Source organism: Pyrus communis, chromosome 2, assembly GCF_041283825.1.
Source record: "Pyrus communis isolate YQ-2024b chromosome 2, ASM4128382v1, whole genome shotgun sequence".
In the NCBI taxonomy this organism is placed as follows: domain Eukaryota; kingdom Viridiplantae; phylum Streptophyta; class Magnoliopsida; order Rosales; family Rosaceae; genus Pyrus; species Pyrus communis.
The window spans coordinates 7,067,311-7,093,218 of NC_142566.1; the positions used below are offsets into that span (position 1 = coordinate 7,067,311).

General features: G+C 36.0%; 1 long non-coding RNA gene and 1 pseudogene across 2 annotated transcripts; both read right to left on the reverse strand.

Moving 5' to 3' along the window:
* Positions 1-4,212: 4,212 nt before the first annotated feature.
* On the reverse strand, positions 4,213-7,215 carry LOC137747955 (uncharacterized; annotated as a pseudogene). Its single transcript, XR_015952457.1, has 5 exons — positions 7,062-7,215; positions 6,104-6,379; positions 5,919-6,011; positions 4,794-5,769; positions 4,213-4,679 (listed from the first exon to the last, which is right to left on the reverse strand). The product of XR_015952457.1 is annotated as an uncharacterized LOC137747955 (transcript).
* A 3,809-nt stretch (positions 7,216-11,024) lies between these two features.
* Positions 11,025-12,323, reverse strand: LOC148698441 (uncharacterized). Its single transcript, XR_015967100.1, has 3 exons — positions 12,056-12,323; positions 11,650-11,710; positions 11,025-11,281 (listed from the first exon to the last, which is right to left on the reverse strand). It is a non-coding gene; the product is annotated as an uncharacterized LOC148698441 (long non-coding RNA).
* Positions 12,324-25,908: the final 13,585 nt, after the last annotated feature.

Genomic DNA, 25,908 nt, shown 5'->3' on the forward strand with positions numbered 1-25,908 from the left:
GATGCAACCAAATGTGTGAATCGCTCATAGTAATCTCCAAAAGGCTCTCCATGTTGTTGTCGAATTGCACATGTCTTTCCTTATGCTTACAGCTTTTATGGCCGAAAAATATTTCTCCAAGAATGCTTGCTTCACCTGGTTCCATGTGTTCATTGATCCCGAATGTAAATTGTAAAGCCACTCATTTGCCTTAGCTTTTAATGTAAATGGGAATGCCCTCAACTTGACTTACTCCTCATCCACATTGGCTGGTCTCATTCCCGAGCATACCACATGAAACTCCATGAGATGCTTGTTGGCATCCTTTGTTGAGAAGCCATGAAACTTAGGCAAGTAGTGAATCATGCCGGACTTAAGCTCAAATCCTCCTTCTGCATTTGGATACGTGATGCACAATGGTTGTTGATCCGTATTTGGCGTTGCTAACTCCCTCAAAGTACAATCATCAACCATGCCTTCTTGTGGTTCTTCCTCTTCTTTCGAACTCAAATGTGGTGGAGAAGATGGTAGTAAAGACACCGATGCACGCTTCTGCTTGATTGTTCCTCGAACCTTTCGAAGTGTTCGTTCAACCTCAGGATCGTAGGAAGCTAGATCAATGCTTTTGGACCTTCGAGTATGCATATCCTACGAAGAGTACCTTAAATAAAAACAAAAACACTAATTAGACAAGAAAAGAAAACAATAAAAAAATAAGTAATTAGAAATAACAATCCCTGGCGACACGGCGCCAAAAATTTGATAGAATTAAATGCACACCACAAAGTAGCACACAAATGTCCTATTGATTTTCCTTATTAACACTAAGATTTGTCAATTGTAGCATATGAAAATAAGGGTCTTTCCGGCAAAAGATTGTTTTATCTAACTACTTAAAATGTTACAAAAACTATGTTGCTGTCCCTACTGACCAGCCACCGAAAAATAATTATTAGACCGACTTACACTTATCTAAAGTCTACGAAATTTTATATGAAGACACTAGACACATAGAGCTACACTCACACAAAGTTTTGGGATTTTTGGAGTTGATTTGCTATTTAAATTAAATCAAACAAAAACAGATTTTAAGTAGTTCGCAAATTAAGAAAAATGAGTTAAGGGAATTGTTATCCACCACCAAATAATCATGCAAACATGTTATGTTTCATTCAAATTCCTTTCATTTTCGGATGAAGATGCTCAAGTTAGCTCAATGTTAGAACTCAACCTATTACTCTTTCTTATGTAGTATGTTAAGAGAATGGCATTTTCAATTTAACTTAGTCCCTAACATGCAATCTAGAATGGTGTGTTCATAGATTTAACAAGTAGAAATCATTAAGAACGAAAAGAGTTTGAGTCATCATAAGCCATCATAAGTACTAGCGTTGTCTTACTTATCCTAGAAATTGTTTCACATGTTAATCGCAATTAACAAGTACTTCTCTAGAACATATGTAGGTCCTCATTCGACAAGGGCAGGCACACACATATTCATAGCATTAGAATCCTAGATATACTTACTAAGTATGCATCCGTAGAAAACACATAAATAATTCATCAATGAGACAAGTAGTGAACCAATTGTCATCCATTCATAAAAGTAATTCAGCTGACCTGCACATGCAGTTTTGACGAATTTGTTACTTAAAATTCCACTTGTGTTATTTTTCTTTTCTTTACTTGACAAATCCTACAAAAGACAAGTGAATTTGATGTAAAATTTATATAAATATGAGCTTATCATAAGGATTTTAATTGTGTAGTGGTATAAATAAGGCTTTTTAGCCATTAGGGTTTTGAAAGAGAAGAGGGGGAAGAACGCATTAGTTTTGGAGAACTTTGCTAGGCTTTGACGATTTGTATTTCAAGATGTTTTATATCCTTGTTTTTAATAATGTTTTATTTTATAATTGTTCATAACTTATTTTCATTTGCTAGGGCGAGGCCAGGGGCCTTACCAAGAATATGTAGTTTCTTTTCAATTTGCTTATGATTTTATGAATGCAAGTTTTGAATTATTAATCACTATTTTATACTGTCTAATTGTCTTAATGCTTAGCTACCATTATGATGTTTAGAAAAGTAATGTGATGCAATTTGGTTGGAGATTGGTCTTGAAATTGAAGAAGGCTTCTTGTGGTTAATATGTGCAAGTTTACTTAAGATGAATACCACATCTTAAGGGTTATATGGTTTTTCAAAAGGTTTCATAAAACTTAATGAGTCATGCATGTTTAAATTTTATCTAAATACCACAGACGGATTGGATGTTTGATATACGTTCTATGTTAGTGTCCAAGTAGGCATATATTAGGAAAACCTAACCTTCAAATATGCATGTGTAATTCATAAGTAATTGGAAAAACTACATAGGATTGTTGAGGTGACGACGAAACCCTAATGCTTAAATTGATTTTCAAAATTATTTTCTTTTGTTTTCTTTGCTTTGCAGATTTGTTTAATTATTTTAATTAAATTCGTTTTTATTATTTTTAATCATAAAATCAACCTTTTCTAAATTTTGTTGTAAATACTTAATTAAGATTTGATTTTACATAAATTATTCCTTCAATCCCTGGAGAACGACCTTACTTGAGCTGCTATACTACGATTACCTTGTACTCTTACAGGTATTTTATGTGTTTCTATCAGCATCTAATTGCAAAGTTGTAGCAACAACTTCATGAACATTTGCAGGACTCAATAATTTCACATCATACTTCAGCTCTCATTTTAAACCCCCCAGAGAACAACTCTTCAGTAATATTGGGCGAATCTCAGTAGTACGGGTAGCTACTCGATGAAATTCAAAGATATAGTCCTTAAGAGCACCTGATTGACGAAAACACCATCTTCGAACTCAGAGGGTCCACATTCACGGCAAAATGCCTTAGTGAACTCCTCCCAGCAAAGAGTCGAGTGTAAGCAATCAACCCAACAAAACCATTGTAAGACATCCCCATTAAGGTGAAATGAGACTGTCAACACCTTCTGTTGATCAGCGATGTTGTAGTAAGCAAAGAATTGCTCTACCTTGTAGATCTAAGCAATCAGATTTTCACCTGAAACAAAACGGGGAAACTCAATACAAAGTTGCTAAGGAGGACGAGCATTACCCCCAGTTTTTGCAAGTTCACGCCAATGATGGCGAAGAGGCTCTACCTTTTGAGGATCGGCTGCATCACCCAGAGTCGGTTGTGGAGTTGGATTTGGGTTTGAAAAAGAACCAACACCGTGATTATTAGTACATGACGGAAAATACACCGCCAGCTTGGCATCAAGTGTATCAAAAAAAGAGGTTTGGAGATTCTCAACAGAGGATTCAAGCACAGCAACACGAGCATCTATGTCTACAAAACGGGTGGTGGTAGAATGGCATGGCATGCAAGGAGGGAAACTAGGACCGGAAAACAATGGCGAACATGGATGAAGGAGGAAGAAGGCAAAAGCCAATTTGATTTCTATTAAAATATAAGAAAACTAATGAAAAGAGCTTGAAAACTTTGAATTTTAACAATAACGACAAAATAAAGGATAAGGTGAATAGTACCAAGATTGACTTTTTAGTGTAAAAATATAATTTTTTGTTAAAATGAACAGTACCGGAAGCTTTTCTTTAAAATTCCCTTAAAATATTCTTATGACCGTTAAGGAGTGTAGTGATTCCCTTATAAGCGGACCAGCTAATGGGCCATTTAACAATTGGGCCACAACTTACAAGAAGTCAAAATAAACCATTTACAATTTTAAACCCAATTACATATTAAAAGCCTTATAAACTATGTGATTGATGAATCACAGACGAAAACGTCTTGGGACCGGAACAGAGCGGAGCGGGTGCCATACAAAGTCCCTTACCTTAGCTATGTTTTGTAGACTTTGAAAAGTGAAAGTTTTCCAGAACGGGAATCTTTTGATATGTTGGTTCGGAAGCATCCTCTCACGCAGTAAGCAAAAGAGAAGATGCCCCAAAACTAGAGCTAGATTTGCCTTACTTTGCTTCATTCCCGTTCTTCATATCCTCGTTACATACAAGGGTAGCTGGATTAGGAGGAATAACCATCAGAGAAAGGACTCAACTCTTCAACCTTTTTCTTTTTCAAGTTGAAATGAAGCTAGCTTGGAAGCCCGACCCAAGTGAAAGATTTAACCACAAACTTCGCAGAAAAATAACCAGTACGAAAATTCAATTGAAAAAAGGTGATCGTATCAGTGACTTACACAACTAGAAGCAATTTGATCCGCAGATAATCTCTCTATAATCATAACATATATGATGTTCATGCTACTATAATTCACATTTGGCATACGCTTTACCAGATCCAATAATTAGAAACAAGGCCTGCTAAGTGACCAATTTATTACCGTGACGCAGGTTTTCTCTAATGCTAACCATGACTGCAGCAACAAAATCACTTCTACATGTTTATGCATCCCAACAAAATCAAGCAGGCTTTTGATTAGAGTGCATTGAACGATATTATGTAGAGGACAGTACTTGATTTGTTAACAATATAGCCAATTCAAAAGTGCAAACACGCTGACAAAGTGAAAGTAGTACCAGAGAAATGCAGAATAATATACACCAACACTATCTCGCTCTGAAGACTGGTTCTGCATTAGCAGTTGGTTGTGTTCTTCTAGTGTATTTGAGAAGCAAACCTTCTGCAGAAAGTCCCGGCACATTCAAGTCCCTAAGAAGTAGATTCAGAAAAGGAAAATGTAAATTACTTTTGATCAAAATCTCTAAAACAAGAATACACCCAAAAAAAAAGAAAAAGGACAATCACAAGAATATACAAACTAACCTGATAAAGGGCTCTAGATCCTTCCATTCCCATTTTGGACACTCTTGAGAAAGGATGGAGAATTGTTCTGCAGGATTGTAGGGTAGAGATGAAAAACTGAAGGCTCGAATCCATGTCTCAGCTCCAAACCTCTCTATCAAAACTTCACCTTCCAATATGTCAAACCTAGCTGCCATCCCTTCGGGAACCTTGCGGACCTATTCCTCCATGAACTTCTTCATGTTCCTCTTCCCATGTCTCAAGATTTCTCTTGCAAAATGCACACATACCTTCCTCTCATCCAACTTCCAGACACGACTTGTGGTCGCACCTTCAGTCACCTTACTACCAAAAACATGCAAGCAGTGGCCTGCAAGTTTGCGAGGAAAGCCATCTGATTCCAACATATTGACACATCATCTTGATTAAGCAAAGGCAAGGCCCAGTTATTCAACACTGAATTGTGCAAAAGCATCCTTAAAATTGTGCCCATGTACTTCTCATCCACAATTCTCCAGTATCCATTTATCTCCATAGCTGAAAGAGCCTGCAACCCAGTCCTTAATTCGTAATCACTGGCTCGAACCTTCTCGATAAGATCATTCTATCCATACAGTCCTGTATTTGTTCTCTCCATCTCCTCTAAATCCACAATTTCTACGTCCTCATCAGATCGGTAAGTATTTTGGGAAACTAGCAACCTTAGCTTGTCAAGTCGCAACTTCAACAAGCTCCATGTTACCAGTTGCAACCTTAATGACAGAAGCAACAGATTGTGGGTCATGATAGTTCTCATCGCAACACTTTGGGCATTCAAAAGTAGTATATTGACTGCATGGGGGCATGAGAAAAACAGAATTTGAAGTTCCAACGGACTTCATTGCATAAGTTTTTGACTCTGTGCAGAGGACTGCATCTTCATCAGGCTGTCCTCTAACAGTTACTCTAGAAATGAAAAACAGAAGAAAAGAAATTGCAAGTAACAAAAAATAACACTCTATTGACCCCAGAACAAAGGCTCCAGAAAGTAGTTTTAACTTATCCCTCACCTTTCGTGCAGAAGAAATTGCAAGTAAGTAACAAAAAATAACACTCTATTGACCCCAGAACAAAGGCTCCAGAAAGTAGTTTTAACTTATCCCTCACCTTTCGTGCAGTGTGGACCAAAAAGCGGGTGATATGTAATAGGAATTGACGAGTTGGATTGGAGACTTAGTACTGCTTCAGCACCAGTGCAGCCTGGAGATGAAACTGCAAGTAAGTAACAAAAAATAACACTCTATTGACCCCAGAACAAAGGCTCCAGAAAGTAGTTTTAACTTATCCCTCACCTTTCGTGCAGTGTGGACCAAAAAGCGGGTGATATGTAATAGGAATTGACGAGTTGGGTTGGAGACTTAGTACTGCTTCAGCACCAGTGCAGCCTGGAGATGGTGGATCCATAGCTTTCTCCATACACACACACAGAGACAGATTGTGAAGGGAAAAATGAGACATCTACATCAAAGTCCGAACTTCCACTAAAAAATATCAAAAGTTGAAAGCCAAGATGATGAATAACCCTCGTCGTTTATTGCCTTGAGTTGTATTTTCTGGACTGGAGTTGCCTAAAATTAAAGTGTAAGAAAATGTTATAGATTTTGGATTTATCAGTGTCAAATTAAAAAATACGAGCAAAGAAGCTACAGAAACCACCATAGTTAAGTATAGTAATTCTTTAGTAGCCCAGATGGGTAAACAATCATATCATAGAAACTTGCTAATAAACAATACAATGAATCACAACCATTGATACAACTCACAAATGTAATCTTTAATGTTCATTCTAAATACACTAAAAAATTCTGCTCTTTATATAGAAATCAAATTTGTCAATGTTCTGGAATTGTAACAATTAATTATGCAATCTAAACTTGCCAACTAATTAAAAATCGCAGATTAGGCAAGGGAAATTGCAACAATCAACCAATTCGGTAACAGGATTTAACCCGCTTGAAACTGTTTACCAATCAACACCAGAAACCCCACAATTATGCTCTTGGATAGATGCTGCAAATCACCAACATTTTACGGTTCTCATAACCCAAAAACCCAAAAGGCTAATTCCGATCCTTTTTCCGTTCTATCGTTTTCCTGCATTTTCTCAGCAACCAAACACTGTCTAACGGCATTCCAAAAATTACACAAAAACAATTTGACATTTCTCAAGTTGCACAATCCCAATTTTGCCCAAATGAGAAATCAGATGAATTTTCGATAGAAAATGACCAAACAGAGAGAGATACTTACATGCTAGAACGGCAAAGATGATGGTCCAAGATTTTTGCAGGGGAAACGACGCCGTATTGTGATTCTCTGACTCGCCAGGGTTTCGAAGTGTGAGGAGTGAGGAAGGTGTGCACAGAGAGACTTCCAGTTCCTAGAGGTTTATGGAGCGATTGATTTCCTCAATTTTTATCTTTTACCCGCCAAAATCAGCGACGACGTCGTTTCGGTTACCCCAACAGAAAAATGGTTAACCAGGCTGGGCTTGGCCCGGTACAGTCCTCTTGGCCCATTCTTCTTTTTCTTGTTTTATTTTTCTTCACCTTGTTAATATTTCCTTCTTTTACTTTGTTAATTTACATTTTTTTTTCATTTGGCACGAAAATTTACTGGTAAATATTTACGCATGAACATTACATTAGCATTAGCCAAAAACATTGAGTCCTATTAGTCTCTTCGTTCTCTTTGAAACGACATATTATAAATTTAAATCGGACACTGACAACCATTAGGGACTCTAAAATACTCTCAGAGACTTAAAACAATCCTTACAAATGATGGTACAATCTTATTTTTGAAACTCACATTTGAGTTGTTTTGATGAGGATCCTTACTGATAATGCAAATGACACAACGGTTACTCCTGTTGTGTATGGAAGGTAATAGTGTCTTATATTGGAAACTAAGCCACGTATAAGAGAAACTAAGCGATGATTACAAGCTTTAAAAACTATACTTGAGCAAGGTCATACATGATACATCCGTAAAGTTACCTTCAACTAGCAATTTTAGATGAAGCCTTGGGTTGTTACATTCCACTAATTTATAAAATAAAATAAAATAAAAAACAAAAGGGCAATGTAATTAGTTTTTGCAAAACTGCCGACATCCCCCCACTCCCACCGGATAAATATTGAAATGGGATTAAAAAGGGTTGAGAAGCAAGTAGTTGAGGGTAGCTTTCATGGAAGTGAAGATTGAAACGAAGCCCATCTGCCTTGCCTTCAACAACTGCCCCCTTCAAAACCTTTATCAACTGTCCTCATGTTCTGCGGATGGTCGATACGTTCCCACATCAACAAATTCACAATTTTAATTACAACTATTTGGTTGTGACAGAGTGACAATCGAAAAAAGGAAGATGATGAATTGTTTACAAAGATATCTTTTTTTAATTATTATATTATTATAATTAAGGAGATGTGAGAGCGCTAAGTGGTTACAGAGCAACAATCTAAAAAAAGAAAGTTATGAATTGCTTATATAAATTTTCTTTTTAATAATAAATATAATTATTATTAAAAAGATGTGAGAGCAATTGAAACTTTTACATTAATTTAGACACATGAATAGACACTCGATATTGTACCTACTTGGCCGAGAACACCGGCCGGGTTAATAACAAGGATAATTACGGACTTTTATAAATTAAAAAAAGCTAGGATTATTTTAGCTTTGACTATTGGATGACCTGTTCCAATTAACTAGTACGACCCTTCTGTTTGGATGTTCTTCTCATCATTTTTTATTTTGTGCGGTTTAAGTCACGTTAATATTTTATATTGATTTTTTTATAGAAATAATAAGACAAAAAACAATAGGAATATAAAATGTTGACCTGGCTTAACCGTGACCGCACAAATAGTAAGGGATGGAAAAGGCACCCAAACAAGAGGACAGACAATCTGCCTCCATTTTATATTGGAGTATCTAAAGTTGGTATTAATTCTTTTGGAGGGCAGGTTCTTGCTTGATTCGTGTTAAAGGTGAATTTGAATCATATTATTACTAACGTATTATGAGGCTTAGCTCACTCATCTACTTTCTTGGTGTAGATAATATCATTTGTTCAAAAGAAAGAAGTTAATACTGTCACTCTTTGTATTTGGACAATTTCACTTCTTCACATAGCCAAAAACTTTTCCTTTTTTGTGTCATTTAAAGAAGTGAAATTGTTCAAATATACTCCCAAAAAATTATATATACACACACAAATCTTGACTTGATGACTGGAACCAAAATATATCTAACTTACTTGTTAATAAAATTCTCTTTGTTAACTAAAAAGAGTTAAAGAACAAATTAATCCTATCACCAAAACTAAAAAAATAATTAAAATAAAAAATCTAGGCAATATAGTAAAATGAACACAAAATAAATTTTTTTTTTTTCCTAACCTCACAGCTAAATAACCATTCAATTGCTCCTATTTTTCTTTTCCAAATAAAATAACCAAAAGCTTCAACAACGATTATATATTTTCTTCCTATGTAAGTTTTGTTTTCAAGATTTTAATAAACATGTTCACGTGTAGATGCAGAAATATCATTACTGCTAAAATAAGTACGGGAATAAATACGTGTAGATGCAGAAATATCATTACTGCTAAAATAAGTACGGGAATAAATATGTAAATAAACCACTCCACCTCCACGTGTAGTAAATGCTATGTAAAATCGCTGTCGCATAGTTATTAGCTAGAAGGAGGATTTTTTGGGACATGACTTAACTATTACTTCACAAATCGGCAGATGTATGTCTGATATATTTGGGCTGGCGGTGGAGAAAAAAACGAAATGAATCGGTTCCTAAAGGTTTCATAATTTTCAAATTTTTATTGTTGTTGTGTAGGTATGGAATTTATTGATATGCATGGTGTGGGAAAGGGGCTTTAAATGGACCGATGAAGAACATTGCCAACTACAAACTAGGTTTTAATGGTCATTTAGTATTACGGTCTAATGGTATTCCTCTTTATTTGTAAATGAGAGATCTTAGGTTCGACTTTCACCAAAGGCGAATTTGAATTACATTATTGCTAAATCATTGTATGGTTAAGCCCACTCTCTTTCTTTTATTGTAGATAATGTCGTTTGTTTAAAAAAAAAAAAAAAAAAAAAAGGCTTAATGAATCGACTGAAATTAGAGAGAGCAAATCCTTGTACTTTGAAGTAAGTAGACTTAAATCTAATCGGAAGAGGATCCTCTCCGTATCCATTTTGTAGGTCATTCATCGTACATCATGCGCCCAGTTTTCGTCAGATACTATTTGTGTCTAATTTTAAATATAAAAAAAGTCAAATAGTTTCTAACCATACGATATACGATGAATGGTAAAGTGAATCCAAATGGAATCCAATTCCAGTTTCATCATTATTATGAATTTGTTTGAAAGTGATTTACAATTGACAAAGAGAGGGAGAAACCAGAGGCCACAAGAACAAACAACCAAAAAGTGATAAAAAGGAGATGTCGATGAAAACTAGGCAACAAAAAAGTCATCATAGACATATAGATAAAACACCACCATCACCACTAAGGTCTCTATTCTGATTAAAACATTCTCTCAAATCAATTGCACAAAATATAATCTTAAAAAAAAAAAAAAAAGCTTAAGCTATCATACGTCCAAATACTTCCCAAACAAAAAATCATCTAAAGGAAAGGTGCACAGTTTGCAACCAAAATTTTTCTACATTGTTACTCGGAATTTTTCTATTGACTGATTAATTTATTTTAAAAAGGCCCTAACTCATGGGGTTTGAATTGAGATTGGTTTAGTGTGTAGCCTAGAGGTAAATAGATGTGTAAAAAGTCTAAAATACGAAGCCATAAAGTGTAGTGATGTGGAAAATGTATAGATTTAAACCTAAAAGTGCCTAAATATAAGAGTGCACTGGTGAGCGGGAATGAACCCATTTCACATGTGATGTCAGAGCATAAGTACAATATAGTAAGATAGGGTGAGAATTATACCATCAAAGGTAATCATCTATACCAAGATTTGCCAAGAATCCTCATCGACATGTAAGCTCATCGATAAAACCCAGAGGGGTGAAAAATAAGGGTGAGTGGGCCTAAAAATAAAGTTTTGTAAAAACCTTTTTGAAAACATAATAACCCCTCGCTGTAAAACAAGTATAGTTTCCAAAATATACGTACTATGTATAGTTAGAAAATACTTAGTGTAGCATGCAATATCTCAAGAATTCATTACGGCATAATATCTCGTAAATAAGCGCATGATGATCAAAATCACAAAATCTCGCATAAGAAAACATATTTTATCAAGTGCTCATCGACACATGCTTACACACGAGTCCATGCAGAGGTATTCTGACATGAACAAGATTGGGTGTAACAATGATATACATTCTAGTACTACAATCACGTGAAGACTGGCGCTATGCGCAGAACATATGAGTCGGAGTTGCCTATGGTAACCTGTACGACAAGATTGGCACCTACAATGGATCCAAAGTTAGCATATGGTGCGATGTGCACATACACATGAAAGACTGGCCCTGGCCCGGGCGAGTACCAACACCGGTTCAGCAAACGATGAGTAGATAACATCAATATAGTCATGCCATAGTAATTTGATAATTCTAGTCAACATAATGATAATAAATAAGATATTACTTATGGCTGTAATTAAAACCCCATAAAAGTACGCATACCTGTGCATCCCGTAGGATTATTTCATCGTTTCCCAACAATAAGGCATTTCTTATAAACATAAGTTTAATCATGGCAATCACGTAGAGAATTTATTAATAATTGTATATATGGAAACTAACCAATATATATATTAAAGAAAAGACCCACTCACAGATTATGTCGTCAGATTGAACCCGCTTCATAGCATCGAGAGTCCTTGCAATTTGGTTTGCCTAGAAACGAAACCATTTATGTAAATACGTAACATACTAACGTATAAACATGTTTTCATACAAAGTATGGCTAATAAAGAAACTATTTTAAAATGGTCAAATTTTGAAAAACGGAGAGCGGATTCGGGTCTGACATGTCGAGAAACCTAAGGAGGGATCTTGGGCTCCTCCACGCGTAACCATGTGCAGCCCACGTGCCCGCAAGTACAGGTCTATTCGCCTTATTTTCCAGAAATCTGGAAATTTCTTCCCAACTTTCATAGCTAATTTCTAGTTTGATACTTAACCAAAATTGATGATTCAAAAGCCATTTTGAAGTTACAATTGTAGAGAAGAGATTCATACCCTTAGGAGGCCCAATGGAGATCGGAGTTGGCCGGAAAAATAGCTAGAAAATGGCCAAACGACCATGGATTGGAAATTTCCAGAATGAACAGTGACCTTCCTTTATGTTTTTCGATGGTACTGTGCAGCGCGGGGAGGTAGTTTTCAAGGTGTTTTTCTCCTATTCCTAGGTCCAATGGCTCACAAGGATTACAAGGGATGATGGTGAGGGTGTTGCCTTGCTATGGTTGCAGGTGTAGAGGTGTGTGTGTGTGTGTGTCGGCAAAAAAGGAAGAGAGGGAGAAAAGGTGAGTGAGAGTGAAAGAAGAAGAAGAAGAAGAAAATAGAGATAGAGAGTGAAAGAGAGATCACGAGACAGAAAAGGACCCCCCCCAGAAAAATGGGGAATCTTGCCACATGTCAGCACGGGAATGGTCCGAAGTGCAAAATATATCTACTTGAAAAATTACCAAAATTGCCTTTGTGTTTCGAATTCCGTAAAATCTTCATTTTAGCTCCAAATTCGGATCCACCTGCGCCTACGCGTGTGTATCATCGTGTACACGCACTTACACTAAAAGAATAAGTCGTATGTCTCTCTAACGATGGTCAATGGAAAACAGAATCCTTGCCTCTAAGGGCATTTTTGCCAATTCACTCCTTTAAAATTATACAAAAACGTAAAATTAGGGACGGGTTGTCACAATCTACCCATCTAAAAAAATTTCGTCCCAAAAATTTTAAATCATTTGTTAGACAAAAGTTGTGAAAAGATAGCAGAAAAATAAAAATGTGAAGAAGGTATCAAGTTAGAGCGGTTGCATAAAAAAGAATGTCATTCCGTTGCGATCGAATTGCAGTGATTGCTCTTTCATGCCTCCAAACTCGTACTTTCCTTCTGTTTTAGTACAATACCAAAATATAATAGTTTAATTAAAACATAGGGTTAAAAATAGATATATATATATATATATATATATATATATATATATAAACATAACGTCAGAATACTTATATGTAATAACATAGAAATAGTTGTACTGAAATCATAATTGAGCATAGAAAAATTTTACCTACCCACTCGTCGCATCACGTACTACGAAGGTAAATGTGTAGTATCCTTGGGCAGAGCCCAAACAATAAATAAACAACTAAAAATGCTAACGTAGAGGGACCTACTTGTCTACTTGCTTAATGAACCTAACGAATAAGGTATTGATATTACGGTCTGCAACTCGCAATACTAATATAGCACACAAATTAACTATATAGTAAATTCAATTCTTCAATATACCTATTTGTAAAATTATTGTGTCAATCATGTACTATGTATAAGATCTCTATACAATGTCTCACACGATGCCATACCCAAAACTAAAAAATTGTAACCGTAGTTACACATAACTCTAACATGGACCAATGTCAGTCATAATCATACTAAAACTGTAGAACAAATAAATGCAACATGTCCACCAAGGTCTAGATAATTCGTTCAAACTAATCGTTAGTCTGGGGTGAAATGCGGTACTAGCATAAAGTTAGTACACATGGCCTTCAAGATGACTGTCAAAGACTTGGAAGTGAAACACTTATCATGGTGATATACAATAGTGACAAACATACTATATAGCCAAACAATATAGTTCATGATAGGAACATATTTATGCTGCTCAGTTATGTTGTTTCCTTGCATTTAATTAGCTAATTACTACTTATTATAGTGTTTTAAGCTATTTTCGTGTGTTTGTAGGTCTAATGACAAAGTTGGCAAGAAAAGGCAATTTTGAGCTTTTTAGAGCAGTTTTGGGCATTTATTGGATAGCTTATGAGTGGAGCAAGGTGGATGGACGAATTTGAAGACCAAAGGTTTCTAGGAATGTGCTAAAGAGTTGGAGAAGCAAAATTGGAAGTTTTGAAGATAAGGAATCAGCTACAATGAAGGAACCTTATCCTATCTTATCCAAAACATTATCCAAACAAACCTTATCTTATCCTATCTTATCTTATCCAAATCAGTTTGTGCCTTAATTTCAACTATTTATCTGGTTCTAGAAGCCCTAATCCCTCTCCTAAAAGGGTGCAGCATGTTTTCCCTTCTAGAAGACCTTATCCCTTATTGGCCATATATATCCCTTTCCCTTGGTGGTTTAGGAGTTGTAATTCTTGTTCTACACCTATGTCGTGTGTCCTTGTCCCTTTAGGTCCAGAAATCTGTCTAAACATATTCTTTCTAGAAGCTTGATTTTTGGCCGCACCTTTCTAGCTTAATTCCCTTTGGTTTCTGGTTGTTTTAACCCATTCCACTTGGGTTTTGGTTGTAGAATCCTTTCCTTACTTCCTTTCCTTGTCGTGCTAACTTGTATATATGCTTCTTATACGCCAATTTCAGTGGAACACACCCTATATTCAGAGAAATTGAGAGTAAGTGCCGCAGGTCCCTTGGAGAAGTCTTGGAGATTTGTGCGTGCTTGCAAGGAAGGAAGAAGAAGAAGGATTCTTGGCCGTGTTTTGCATTCCAGGAGGTTCAAAATCTGCCATTGGAGTTACTGGGACGTACCTGGTTCTTTCTATCTTTAGATTTGTTTCAATGTTGGTTTTAATGTTGTTTTCAGTTTTAAGAGGCATGTGGAACTAATTTCTTTATAGTTGGAGGTGAATTCGAAGCCATGATTATGTGTTTTATATGAATTGATTACATCCAGTTATTGTTTCTTAAGTCTTGAATGTGATTTGCTTATCTAAGTAATTAAAACTTGTTTATGTATGTTGATTGAGGATCTGGTTTGCATGCATGAATTTGATGCTAGAATATAAGGGAATTTCACGTAATAGTTATTTGCTTATATTCACAAGTAGTGGAAGTCATTAGTCATGATTGTGTTAAGTGAATCCTTGGCAGGAGTCTCATGCGTTTCATAGTGATGAATGCCTTGTCAATGCTTATGATTTTCATAAAACTTAATGACTTTTGATATGTTTCTCTATCATGCGTTTCATATAGAGAACTTGAGAAAGATAATTTGATGCTAATGCGTATTCATTCAAATTCAATGAAATAAGGAAAATCTGATGGTTGGTTGTGCGATGCAATTAACTTAGGGTGTTGTCATTCAAAGTTTAAAGAAATAATAACTGGGAATTGGTTTGTATGCATATATCATGTGTGGAGAAGGACCCTCTAACTAGCCTTTCACCCTTTAATTCACCTTAATTTGAAGTCTTTTAAGTTGTTTTGCAATCTGTTAAGTTTAGGTTTAAATTCGTCCAAATAAACCTCCCTTTACATTGAGTTGTGTCCTTTAGTTAGAACTAGTTTAAATCTGTCTCCATTGTTTATTTTGAGTCTAAGTTAGTTAAATTTCGTCTAAGTATCCCCATAGAGTCAGTTTTGTGTCTATTTGATAGTATTGAGTTGTTTAGAGTCAGTTTAACTTGTTTTGAGTCTGTTGTGTCTAGTTTAGTGTTTTTAGAATCTAGTTTGTGTTTCTAAGTTTAGTTAAGTCTAGATTAGCATCCCTAGTTAATCCCCGACCTAGAACGATCCTTACTTACATATATACTACAATTGTCACAGATAAGGTTTAATTTGTGTGTCAAGTTAATTTTCACATCAGTTCACAACGCCTTAGAGAGTAGTTTCAAATTGAATTTCTCTTGAATTTAGAGAAAATTATGTCTAGAAGACTAAAAGAACAATTAAGAATTTGAGAGTCAAAACAAATCCATCAAATCTAAAATACAAGGTATCTGGATTAAATGTATTACATCTTGTTACAATGATATCTTCTAAAAGATTCGATCACCAATGGTCAAATTCGTTCAGCAAAGTATTTGTTGGGTGATTGAAGTACTAATGGTCAAAACTAAAGATTAAATATCTGAGCGATCTTCCTTAACGATTTATATGCTTCAAATTAATGCGAAGTGCAGTAGGGTAGACATGTACTCAAGGTTGACTGGAATGCCTTCCAGCACCAAGAGGTGAATATGAATCACAGTCAGAGTAGATGATGATTGAAACACCAAAAAATCCAATAAATTCAAGAATGAGCAATTTTACTAGATGGTCTAAACGTAGTCCCTCTGGACCAACCGAAGGCGAGTTGACTTGTCAAGTTGATCAATAATCAGTGAAACATAATCATAACTCCACATGTACATGGTAGTTCATATAGGGAGCTTATGGTGATATTTCCCTATCTCCATTGGATACAGGAAGTGATTATAACCACTCAAACGATTTCTTGATGATTCGAAAATAACGTCAAATCGATGCTTGTTAACTCCAGCTGGAATGGGATGGGAAAGGCTGGAAATGTTCAAGGGTAGATATATCTTTTGCTGTGGTAAACAGTAATTACATTTGCAGAACTGAGGTGATACATGATAGTGCAATCGTAGACGTTGATTTGGTGTTTCCATCACCAATGTCAAAATCTAGTTCCTTTCACTTAAAGATGTATTTGAGAAGTCTAGGGTTGACAAAGATTTTGGACACGTTTCTCCACAGAGAAGTGTCATCCGATTTTCGAATGAAGATGATAACTGTTGACTTTAGGTCATGAATAAGATGGTTCATCTCGTACAGTTTCGACTGATGGAACATAAGCGATACTCCACCATGTTGCATTAGTACGCAACCAAATCATTCAGAGGATACGTCATCCTGAATACTGAACTTATCGATTTTATCGAAAAGTGCATGAACAAGGGTAGGAAATAGACAACACCTCAATTGTCGTAACTTTAATCATATCCCATGTCTCAGCTAAACTGATATTTCCTCGGCCAATATAGAAGGAAAAACACCACCTCAGAAAGTCACTAATAAACTGCCGATAAAACCAACAAGGCCAAGGATATGGCATATTTCACAACGATTTGTGGAATATGAAGTTTTCTACATTTGCAACCTTTTTGGAAATTAACAAGAATGTCGTCTGCTGAGATTACATCTCCCAAGAAAAGTACCAACTAAACAAAGGTAATATTTGAGAAATTTGGTGTGAAGCTAATTATCGATGTATGGAGAATGGATTTCGCTGCTGGAGTAGGTAAGAAAGTCATCAACAAGGCTACTACAAACTCGTTAGGTTATGGAAGAAAACTCGGGTTCTAAAAGTTGGTTGAAGAGACCATCAACTCAAAGTAGGGGCCAACAGTTTTAATTGTCACTCGATTGGCTTGCTAAAATCTAGGTACGATCCTAAGGTTCGGTCTTTCGCCTTCGCAGATAGGTTGAGGTTCCCTAGATAAAGTGTTTGGTTGGGTAAATTCCTAATAGATAAACTTTGGTAACTAGGTTTTCTTAATAATGTAGGACTTGTTCGAAAAGATGGAAGGAAAATTGGTGTAGTATGAGAAAGTGGATCGATAATGTACTTCACCATTTGGTGATATCCCAGGTAAAATTTTGAGAAATGACGCAAGGGATATACGTCCTCAAAACGTACCATACTACTTCCTTTCACTACGCCACGTGCTAAGAGGTCTTCACAGCTTTCTCGACACTCAAATTGCTTTTACAACAAAAATTAACTCGTGCTTCAATTCTAATGTTTGTCGGTGGAAGTAACTAAAGGATGAATGGTCGAGAATGTTCTGGTTACCTAGATGGGTAAAATAATTAACACAACTGTGAGTTTATTGTCCTCCTAAAAGGCTTGCTCCTAAGTTTCCACGATTTAAATTTCTTTGGCTCGGTTAATCACTGTTAATCAGTCTATTAGTTGCGCTGCTAATTAATGTATATATGATACTTTTGATATTTTTGATATTGTTCGTTACCCTAAAACTATGAACCTGCGTTCTGGCATAAAGGTACCACTCCCAGATACTAGTACCTGCGTCCGGTATCAAAAATCATACCGCCTGAATACTGGTTGACAACTTTTGGATATTGGACAATATCGTCAATTAGTAGCACCATCGTAGGCTAATTACAGGTTAGAGTTCGCTCGAGTGGATGGTTTCGGATGATTGGTAAGGAATTGGTCCTAGGAGGTGGTTTCATTAATTCTAGGGAAATACTTACTGGGATTTCTATTGACCGTAGGTATAACAACCCATACTTTAGAGCCTATACTCATCGAAATGATGAGTACAACACCAAAAGAAATTTTGGGAACTAGTATTGGTTGAGATGCCCTAAGGCTAGAAAAAGGAATTTGTTAATAATCTATTTTAGAACAGACTTAAACAGAAGTCGATCTTCGTCTTGAAGATCCGGAATGATCACTGGTGTGTTTGAAAAGATTAGTGTTATCGGGGACCAAAAGTGGCTATCCCCCATATGATTTTCCATCGAATGCTACCACTTTAGCAGTAAGTTGTTGCTTAAGATATTACTAACGGATACTACCAAGGAATCAAAACTATTTTTGGTTTCCTATCTCGAAAAGGTTAATAATGATGGCATGAGAATAATGATGGGATTGATGGGTAAATCTCCAGTGGTACACAACTATCGATACATTAGCAATGTTTCAGGGCCATCAACTTGTCTCAAATCGGGAATTTTCCTTGGCAGCGAGGTTCTCCGTTTAAAGTCTACAAGCATCTGCCAAATTGATGTTCCAGAATATCGATAAGTCGTATAAGTCGCTCAAAAATTAGAAAAAGTTAACACATTTTTCGTCCTCGACAAGGTGGCAATATTGGAAGATTAGGTTTAAGAACCAAGAATGCTTACATCACGTGTGTGATGAATGCAATACTGCCCAAACTTATGCTCTGATACCAAACTGACACACTCTGACCCTGGATGTCCACTTGGACTCCGAATCGAGCTATACCGGCTGACACCGAGAGGGTGACGAAACCATAAAGTGTAGTGATGTGGAAAATGTGAATAAGTTTAAACCTAAAATTGCCTAAATATAAAAGTACCTTGGTGAGTGGGAATGAACCTATTTCACATGTAATGTTAGAGCATAAGTACAGTACAGTAAGATAGGGTGAGAATTATACCATCGACGGTAATCGTCTATACCAAGATTTGCCAAGAATCCTCACTGACATGTAAGCTCAGCAATAGAACCTAAAGGGGCAAAAAACAAGGCAAAAACTGGAACATTTATGAATACTCTTATAACCACTAAATACCTTGGTGGTGATGTGAAAGAGTACATTCTCTCAATGGTTGATGCAGCTACAAAGCTTAATGCACTTAACATCAAAATAGATGACCTTTTTCTAGTGCACCTTGCCCTTAATTCCTTACCTCCCAAGTACTCTCAGTTGGAGAGTACTTATATAGCTCATAAAGAAAAATGGGACCTGAACGAGTTGATTGCTATCTGTGTGCATGGAGAGCAAAATATTCGACAAGATAAGGGAAAGAAACAAGTCAATGCAGTGGAGAGTGTCAATCCTCCCAATGAGAAAGACAACCTTCCATAGAAAAACAACAAAAGGTTTGCAAGAAAAGTCAATAAGGGCAATAACCACCTGGGAATTCATAAGGGTGTTAGAATGAAATGTTTCTTCTGCAAGAAGATAGGACATTAGAAAAAGGAATGCACTAAGTATAAACGCTGGAAGGAAAACAAAGAGAGTAAGAAAAACAAAGGTATGGTGCATAAAATTTCAGTTTGTTTTGAATCGAACTTGGTTGAGATATCTTATGATACTTGGTGGCTTGATACTAGTGCTACAATTCATATGAAAAACTCATTGCAGGGGTACATTAGTAAAAGGGTGCCGAACAAGGATGAGGTATCAATGTTCGTCGGCAATGGAGCTAGAGTTGCAATGGAGTTCATTGGAGTAGTTAGGCTTGAATTATTTTCCGGTTTTTTGCTAGATTTGGTTGATGTTGCTTATATACCTTCCATGAGAAGGAACTTAGTCTCAGTTAGTAGGCTTGTTAAATCAAAGTTCAAGTTTGATATTAATGAGAATGGTTTTTCAATATTTCGAAGTTCCAATTTAATTGGTGGAGTATTGGTTGGTGACATGTTCAAGCTTAACTGCAATATACCAACAAGTGTGGTTAACACAATAGGGCACAAACGAGCACTGATAAACGACACCTCATCCAAGTTATGGACAAGAGATTAGGGCATATTTCAAAAGAAAAAATGCAAAGATTAACTAGGGAATAAATTTTGCCATCACTGAACTATGGTGATTTTGAAATTTATACTAACTGCATTAAGCGAAAATTGATAAACAAGAAGAAGAAGGGTTCAAATAGAAGTAGAAAGTTGCTAGAACTGATCCACACAGACATCTGTGGACCTTTTCCAACACAAACACACGACGACTACAAGTATTTCATTACATTCACATATGACTTTTCTAGGTTTGGGTATGTATACTTGTTGGCTGAAAAGTCTAGTGTCTTTGCTGCTTTCAAAATTTATAAAGCAGAAGTGGTGAATCAATTAGACTACAAAATCATGGTAGCAAGGTCTGATAGAGGTGGAGAGTATTATGGAAAGTTCAGTGAATCTGGAAGACAACTTGGTCCTTTTGCATTGTTTCTACAAGACCATGGAATTGTTACTCAATACACCAATCCAAGCACCCTTGACCAAAATGGAGTTAGTGAAAGAAGAAATAGAACCTTGATCGAGATGGTGAGAAGTATAATGAGTAATTCAAAACTGCCTACCTTTCTTTGGGGAGAAGCAATAAAAATTGCAAACTACTTGTTAAATAGGGTCCCTAGCAAGTCTGTCCCCAAGACACCATTCAAGTTATGGACTAACATAAAACCAATGCTAAATCATTTAAGAATTTGGGGATGCACTGCAGAAGCCAGAGCATACAATCCAATGGAGAAGAAACTGGACCTTAGAATAATCACATGCTTCTTTGTAAGGTATCTAGAAAGAACCAAGGGTTACAAGTTTTATTGTCCCAATCATACTTCAAGATTCATTGAAACTGGGAGAGCAAAGTTCATTAAAGAAGCTAATGATTTGAAGAAGCTAATGATAATGAGTGGGAAAAGAATCTTGATTGGAATGAAGAGGCCAAAGCAATACAAGGAGAAAACATAGGTGATGCTATGATAGATGAAGTTATTGTACCAATTCCAATGCAAAGTGATTGAGTTGCAGAAGCAATAGAACATGTGCAATTGAACAATGCACCAACCATTCAAGAAGAGAACCTTGAGCCTATGCACATGGAAACCAGAAGATCTACTCGTACAAGAAAGCCTGCAATCTCAAATGATTTCCTTGTGTATTTGCCAGAGGCTGAGTTCAGTAAAGAAGAAGAAGATCCATTAAACTTCAGGAAGGCAATTGAGAGTCTCAATAATGCACATTGCCAAGAAACTATACAATTAGAATTGGACTCCATGAATAAAAACAAATTGTGGGAGTTGGTTGAGCTGCCACAATGATGCAAACCAATAGGTTGCAAGTGGGTTTATAAGACTAAGAGAAACTTTAAGGGTCATATCGAGAGACACAAAGCTAGACTTGTAGCTAAGGTATATACTCAGCAAGAAAGAGTTGATTACAATGAAACCTTCTCCCCTGTCTCTACAAAAGACTCTTTTAGAGGAATCATGGCACTAGTAGCTCACTTCGATCTACTCTTGCATCACATGGATGTTAAGACTGCATTCTTGAATGGAAACCTTGAGGAAGAGATCTACATAAAGCAACCACATGGTTTCATTCAAGAAGGAAAAGAGAATTTGGTCTGTAAACTTAACAAATCCATTTATGGATTGAAACAGGCCTCGAGACAATGGTATTTGAAGTTTGATGAGGTTGCTTCATCAAACGGTTTCAAAAAGAGCCCTAGTGATGAGTGCGTTTACATGAAAAGGAATGGAAACTATTTTATTTTTCTCATCCTTTACGTAGATGACATATTGTTAGCATGCAATAATGCATCACTGCTAAGTGACACCAAGAGATTTTTGTCTAACTGTTTTGAGATGAAGGATATGGGAAAGGCATTTTGTGTTCTTGGTATTCAGATCACAAGGGATCGAAGTAGAGGACTACTTGGTTTATCACAGAAAGCATACATTGAAAAGGTCCTCAAAAGGTTCAACATGGAAGACTCGAATGGCTGTTATGTTACCATGATAAAGGGAGACAAAGCTTAGTAAGGATCAGTGCCCTAAGATTGATTTTAAGAAGAAAGAAATGGCTAGTAAGCCTTATGTTTCTCTCGTTGGGAGTCTCATGTATCCATATGAATGTAGACTTGATATTGCATATGCTATTAGCATATTAGGAAGTTTTCAGTCTAATCATGGCAATGCACACTGGATAGCTGCCAAGAAAGTTTTGAGATACTTGTAGAGAACAAAAGAATATCAGCTAGTATACAAGAGGGATTCAAAACTCAAACTAGTAGGTTATAGTGACTCAGACTTTGCAGGCTGCCTTGATTCACTTAAGTCAACTTCAAGTTATATATTCACATTGGCATATGGGGCAGTGTTATGTAAGAGTGTGAAACAAGATACTGTTGCCATTCCACTATGCAAGCTGAGTTTGTAGCTTGTTATGAAGCTACATCACATGCTATATGGCTGAGAAATTTCATCATCAGTCTTGAGATTATGAATTTAATTGCAAAGCTTGTTCAAATTTGGCGTGATAAAAAGTTGTGTTCTTTTATTCTAAGAATAATAAAAGGTCTTCGTCAACTAAGCATTTGAACACCAAATATGCATTGACAAGGAAGAAACTGAAGCCTGGAGAGATCAAGGTTGATTACATTGACACTTATGCAATGCTTGCTGATCCACTCACTAAGGTATTACCAAATGCAGTTTTTCACAAACGTGCAGTCAGTATGAGAGTGACTGCAACCCTAGATTTGTTGAACTAGTGGGAGTAGTGATAGTATATAGCATAGTTATGCATATTGGTTATTATCGTGATAGTAAGTAGTAATTTTGGTTTTATGTTTAGCCAGTTGCTGCACTTGGTTGAATTGAATGTTTAATAAAGGGATACTGCTTAATTCATACATTGTTTCAATATAGTTCTAAATTCTTATTTTCTGTTGGAAATAAAGGTTGTTGAAGGATCATAAGCAACTGATATATTACAGTGAGACAATGTAGCAACAAAAGGTTATTAGCTGCAATTAGTAGTGCCGAGAGATTGATTGCCATATGTACTGAATTTTTCACGAAAAATATATGTAAGCTATTCTTATAGCTTGAAAGTTTCATAGGAAGCATTAAGCAATCATAAATAAGACTAATTAAGGGTTTAGTTATAAGTTATAACTTGGACTCCAAGTAAAGGTATATAACTCGGTTATAATTGGAGAATAAAGGCTCTTGATACTATCCTATTTGGATTGAGATTTGGTAGATTATATCCTTGTACAATAAGGAATCCTAGCGTATGATTATGGGAATGTATGCTAGGGTTGAAGTAGTATAAATACTAAGCGAAGGTCCCTGCATACACCACGGATACACATACTTGCAGAACTCCTCATAGGTTCGAGTAATACAGTGGTGGTGAGTGTGCAGAAGACCAACCTTGAAAGTCTAGGGTGTTCGAGGAAAGCTCACTGCAATTGCAGTCCTTGTTGTGCTAGGAAGATGACTTCTCAAGGTTAGTTCTATGGTGTTTAATTGGTACATAAAGATATCATGTTTAACAATCTAGGCAGATGCCTAAGCAGGTCTTGGCACCATTTCTTAATTTTCATACACTTAAAAGACTAATCGGGGCAGTGACCAGCTGCCTAACGCCTAATTGGGCCTAAGTACAGCTAGGCGAAGATTTTTAAAAACAGTGACCCCAACCCCCAACCTTGACTCCGACCCGACCTTGACCCCAACCTTGACCCTAACCCTAACCCCAACTCCAACCTCAACTAACTATCACCAATGGAGTTGTGAGTCTTGTTTTGACTATTATATGTAGTCATCCACTCATCCATATTCATGTATTTGCAGTGAGGCCACCTACAACATGTTTTTATTTTATTATTATTATTATTTGTATTTGCTAGATTTGTCAAATAACAATTAATTGTATCCCACTACCACTAGTTGATATCAATCTTGTTAATTTCTAAGCACTCTCATTTTCTAGTTACTTTGAACTAGAAGGGTAGGTTACGCTAGTAATTCAATGACCTAACTATAATGTGAAATTTAGCTCAGTACTTTTGTTTTAAGTGCTTTATCATATTTATAATTATTTATTTATTTATTGGTTTTTTTATTTTTTATTTTTATTGTTTTTGTTTTTTTGTTTTGTTTTGGGTTGGAGGGGGGGTGAATTCACATTTCGGGGATATTGTTAAGACAGAACCAATGAAACACAGAAAGGACAGGGGGAATTCACATTTCGAGGAAATTGTTCAGACATAACCAATGAACCACAGAAAGGACTGATGTGATATAAAATAGCACACAAACTTAAACCCTTTTTATGTAGTTGTAGTATGAATAAGTAGGGATTGTTATAGGCCGGGGATTAGAAGGGATGCTAATCTCTCAATTTTAAACTCTAAAACACTAAACTAGACCCAAAAACAGAAAACTAGACTTTAATGACTCAAGACAAACTAGAATGACTCAAAACAGCACAAAACAAGCAAATTGACTCAAAGCAGAAACTAGGGGTGGTTTTGGACGAATTCTAATTAACTTTGACTCAAAACACTAAAAGAAACAAATTCAAACAGGTTCTAACTAAATAAACATGAAATATAAAAAGGGGGATTGGTTTTGACGAATTTAAATCTTAAACAAACAAGTTACAGAAACAAAGTAAATTGATACGCATTTGGGAAGAATTGATGGGTGATAGGCTAGCTAGATGGTCATTCTCCACACATGACACATATGCATACAGATTGATTTCCAATTATTATACCAACAAACCATGAATGGCAATGCCCCAAATTAATTGTGAACTACACAAATTAACTCTCAGATTTTCCTAATTTCATTGAATTGGACTCAGTGACGCAATCAAATTATTCTAATAAAGTTCCCTATATGAATAGCATGATAGAGATACATATCAAAGATCATTAAGTTCTATGAAAATCATAAGAATTGACAAAGCATTCGTAACTATGAAAAGCATGATACTCTTGCCATGAATTTACTTAACATAATCATGATTAGTGACTTCCACTACTTATAAATATAAGTTCATAACGATTAGGTGAAATTCCCTTATATTTTAGCATCAAATTTATGCATGCAAATTAAGTATGCATCCTTAATCAACATACAAGAATAAGTTATAAATCAAACAGATAAGTAAATCACATTCATGTTTTACGCACATATATGTTCATGGCTTTGAATTCTCCTCTAGCCAAAACGAGTTTAGCTCCTCATGTTCACAATTAAACAAGTATAATTAAATTTAAACATTGAAAACAAAAGATTGAATACACCTAGAAACACTCCAACAATCCAAAAAGTCTTGAATGGCAGGTACGACTACAAGCTATCATCTCCTTCCTTGCAAAGTTGCGACACAAAGGTGTTTGTCTCTGAAATTGGGTTATTGTGTGTGATGGATGGGTGAGAGCGAATTGTCTTGAGAGATGGATAAGTGGTTGTGTATTGTGATGAGAGATGGATGATTCGTCTTCCATTTTGGTGCGGCAGAAAAAACATAAAAATAAAGGGAAAGGGCACGGCATTAATTAATTTTTTTTTGCAAAGACTTGCACTCCAAATCCACAAGGAAAAAGGCTAATTAAAATCAAAATCCAAGAGGGAAAGGGAAAGAAAAGGTGCGGCAGGATCCTAGAAGGAAAGAGAAAGGGAGTGCACGGTAAGGAAAGGTTCTTCTAGAAGGAATAGGTGCGGCACCCTTGTAGAATTAGGATTAAGCCTTCTAGAAACATATATTTAAGTGTCCTAATATAGTTAGGGATCCCCCTAACAGCTTGAACTA